We start from the raw sequence: 4529 nt of genomic DNA, 5'->3' as shown, positions 1-4529 counted from the left end.
ATGTACACATTGTAAATAGATAGATAGATAGATAGATAGATAGATAGATAGATAGATAGATAGATAGATAGATAGATAGATAGATGTGCCCATTGTAGATTTTTTACTTTCAAAAAGTAAACTATATGTAAACCCCCTATACACTATATGTGCGATAAAGTGGTGCACCGTCGACCTGTGGGTGAATACGCGCACACTTGAACTGGGAACGGACTTGACCTTTGCCTTTATGTTGTCCTCCAGTGTTTGTCTAAATGACAATCGGTCTTTATAAAGGACGTGCGCAGGCCTGACACCTCCTTTTCATCAGATGGATGTTCGCACTGAGAATGAATCCCGTGGATGTGAATGACTTCTTCTAGATGTTTGTAAACCTTTGTGTATCTGGTTTCTGTTTTCAATCAATATTAAGACAGTGTGTGCTCATCGACGAGGATTTTTTTTTTTTTTTTTTTTGTGAAGAGGCAGCAGCATATGATACATGCGGTTAAAATGCATATAAGAATAGCAACCCCACTATTATAACAGGTATTTGATAGTCTGTATTTTAGGAAATGATCATCATAAATTACAGACGATGTACGCGCTGAGAAGAAATAAAATAGACCAACGACTCAATCAAATTTTGCTGAACATATTCCAATATTTAAAATAACGAATGATCATTTTATTATGCATTATTAACATTTTGGGGATAAAGGAGGAATGCACTTTTTTGAAACATTTGGTGAGCTGTCCCCTTTAAATGGGGGTGGAAGGAAGATTGTGTTCTCTAACACCCTAAAATGAAAGTAAAGCAGCGTAAGGTGAGTTCTAAAACAACAGATCAATAAAAATATAGTTATTAACTCACGTGTATATAACCCGACGTCCAGCCTTTTGATTAATTGTCTTTTTTTTCCTTTTTTTTTATTTTTTAAGAAAACCGATAATAGCTTGGAATACTGTCAAGTCAACGGTTATCTCGCTTTTGGCTAATTTGAGAAAACCTTGATTTCCCGTGAACAACAGGGGACAACACTTTTTGTTTTATATATATTTTTAATTTTATTTTATTATTATTATTATTATTATTTGCAGGATGTTTGGTTGTTGAAAAGTCAGATGAGACTTATTTGGAAATAAGTTCAGCAACAAGTCCAGTTATGCTCGATTAAATTTAAACATGCATAGGACCTGAACGCTGAGCTTCACATATTTGTAGATTTGCTCAGCAGTTAAACTACAACAATGTAAATATTGTTCACAGACGTTTTAAACGTTTCAAGATTATTATTATTATTAATAATAATATTATTACTGATGTCATTTCAATAGTTAATTTTTTTAGAGAGACTACATTTAAGAATGCATGTTTAAAGGAAAGTGAGTAAGACTGTGAGAGCGCGCTTGGTAGATCAAAGAGCTCTAAAATTGGTGTCCAGGAGATGAACATTGTTGGGGTGACATGATGACAATGGGGAGTGAAAGTGTGCTGGAGCAGATATGTCAATGCTGGAAAGAAAGAAGACGGGAAAGGGCTCTTTTTAATTCATAGAGCATATGAATTTGCCATGGCTTACTGAGGGACATTAAGCGTTCCGCTCGCACGTCACAATATGATTCCACAACACATTGTTGATATAAGTGAAACATTTTGCCATCTATGGAGAAAAAAACGAAAAAAAGAAAACATTTCTATGACATGCGTATGTGTAGATTTCCAAAGAAAGAAAGAAAGAAAGAGGCCTCCTTCAAGTCTATATTCTCTCCAGTGTACAGAACCTGCTGCTCCAACAAAGAATTGAAACGTTGAAAAGCAGCTGAAGTGACTAGAACGTGGACATCAACAGAATAAACAATATTTGTATTCATTTGAGAAACGAGGGGTTTGAACAACAAGACAAAACCAGACAAAGACCAAAAAAGCGACCATGAATACTGCCATTGTCCGTGGCTTTGAGATTCTGATTCACCATATCATAACCCCCGCGACGCAGAAAACATCAATATTCCCAGGGAAAGGAGATGTTTCTATGGAAAACCAAAGAATTTTAGCGCATAACAGATCTGGTGTAGAAACAGGAGGGAGGGGGAAAAAAATGAAAGAGATCAAAGGGTGAGCTCTTGGGAGCGTGGATGCGTCTGTGAATCAAAGATAGACCATGTTGACTTGTAAGTGCTTGGCAAGAATTGGAAAGGCGCCTGAGCCCCGTTTCCAGGACATTCTCCTAAGAACAGCCAAAGCAGTCGTAGACCCTCAATGGACAGAGAGACTAACTTAAACTGAAAACTTTTTTTTTGTCAAGCAATGCGACTGCGAATGGCATACACTCTTAAAAATAAAGGTGCTTCACGATGCCATAGAAGAACCTTTTTGTCTAAATGGTTCCATAAAGAACCTTTAACATCTGAAGAACCTTTCTGTTTCACAAAAGGTCCTTTGTGGCAAAATAAGGTTCTTCAGATTATAAAAAGTTAAGAAAGAGATGGTTCTTTAAAGACTGAATGGTTCTTTGTGGAACCAAAAAATGGTTCTTCTGTGGCATCGCTTGAAGAAACTTTTGAAGCACCTTTATTTTTAAGAGTGTATAATGGAGAAAACACTTCTTGAAACTCAACTCGCATTGCGTTTTACCCTGCATATGCAGGTTTGTAACACATGCGTCTTTAATTCGTTGCTAAGTAAACAGTACTGAACCCATTGTTGGACCACAGCTGCCCGGCCCACCATTGTACCGAGATAGACTGACCGCAGCCAGCTCAGTGCACAAGAACAGAGAGGGATGTTCAGTCTTTACCTCCTTAAGAGACTGTCAATGGAGTTCACAATGTCTTAGTAAAACAGCCCTCCAGGAGAACCGAGTGACGGAGAGCCTCGAGTTAGAGTACGGATGCACACACAAAAGAGCAGGCCGTGCAATCTCTGGTCCAAGTCAACATGATTTGCATGAATAGTCAGTGAGTTATTGGTAATCATGTATATGTCACGTTAGACGGAACTTGTAAAATCTTTAAAAAAAAACATGTGGACTCCATCCTTTATGTTTAAATAATAATTAATATTGTAGATATTGCTGCCCACTTATTAATAATGATTAAAAATGGTTCTTCTGTGGCATCGCTTGAAGAAACTTTTGAAGCACCTTTATTTTTAAGAGTGTATAATGGAGAAAACACTTCTTGAAACTCAACTCGCATTGCGTTTTACCCTGCATATGCAGGTTTGTAACACATGCGTCTTTAATTCGTTGCTAAGTAAACAGTACTGAACCCATTGTTGGACCACAGCTGCCCGGCCCACCATTGTACCGAGATAGACTGACCGCAGCCAGCTCAGTGCACAAGAACAGAGAGGGATGTTCAGTCTTTACCTCCTTAAGAGACTGTCAATGGAGTTCACAATGTCTTAGTAAAACAGCCCTCCAGGAGAACCGAGTGACGGAGAGCCTCGAGTTAGAGTACGGATGCACACACAAAAGAGCAGGCCGTGCAATCTCTGGTCCAAGTCAACATGATTTGCATGAATAGTCAGTGAGTTATTGGTAATCATGTATATGTCACGTTAGACGGAACTTGTAAAATCTTTAAAAAAAAACATGTGGACTCCATCCTTTATGTTTAAATAATAATTAATATTGTAGATATTGCTGCCCACTTATTAATAATGATTTTTCATTAAGCCTACTTTTTAAAGAAGAAATGCATTTTATTACACAACATGCTCATGTTCATATAGCCCCATAAAATTCCCGTGGTTTATGATGTAAATTAGCTGTGAATTTGATATAATTTATCATTTCCATTTACTCGGAATTTTGCGTTAATGCTTGATGAGGTACAAGAACACTTAATGGTAATGGTGTTGGGTACAAACAAACACCAACAAACAAACAAACACAAAGTGTTTGCAATGCTCCATTTAACTGCCTGACACAGTTTCATGAGTTTCACGGGGAGATAAAAGGACAGAGTAAAATCCTCAGCTGCATTCAACATGAACTATACTGAAAACTGGCCAGATACCGAGAATATAGTCTGGTGCAACGTTTTACAAAGAAACCCTCATTTTCTGTCAACATGAAATATTCTGAATATGACCAGATAAGTAAAAAAAAATAAAAATAAATAATAATGATAATAATAATAAGGCAGTGCCTTATTTAAAATAAACCACTGTTTTTTTACCTTAATTAATTAATTACTCGGGACGTGTGTGTGTGTGTGTGTGTGTGTTTGAGATTCAGTTGGAGTAGGCTAATGAGGATTTGTAACCATGTTTCCACTCAGCAAACCCATCAAGTTTTTAAACTAAACTTTTAAATTGACTTTTAAAAGCGGTCTTCTAATTTTCTCTTCTGAAATAAAATAATAATAATGTCATCAAAGACAAAACAAAACATGCAGTCAGTCTACCACAGAGTGCCTTCAGGAGCGGGTGGGTGTTTGAGACTTGTGGGCACAATGAATAGCAACAACCGTGCTCTCCCTGAACAGCTGTGACAGGTATACTAAAGCTGTGATGACTTGTGAACGTTGTTGTGCAGGTT

At 37.2% G+C, this 4529-nt stretch overlaps 1 protein-coding gene across 1 annotated transcript in view; it reads right to left on the bottom strand.

Moving 5' to 3' along the window:
• The window catches only part of LOC107557563 (zinc finger protein ZIC 1-like), a 20382-nt gene extending 16877 nt beyond the window's left edge, over window positions 1-3505 (bottom strand). The window contains exon 1 of the mRNA XM_016241037.1: window positions 3494-3505. The gene's annotated coding sequence lies outside the window, so the exon portion shown is untranslated. The remainder of the gene's footprint in view (window positions 1-3493) is intronic.
• Between the last annotated feature and the right edge of the window lie 1024 nt (window positions 3506-4529).

Source organism: Sinocyclocheilus grahami, unplaced genomic scaffold (assembly GCF_001515645.1).
Source record: "Sinocyclocheilus grahami isolate Dianchi unplaced genomic scaffold, SAMN03320097.WGS_v1.1 scaffold608.1, whole genome shotgun sequence".
Taxonomy (NCBI): Eukaryota; Metazoa; Chordata; class Actinopteri; order Cypriniformes; family Cyprinidae; genus Sinocyclocheilus; species Sinocyclocheilus grahami.
This window is presented reverse-complemented; position numbering and strand designations above follow the sequence as displayed.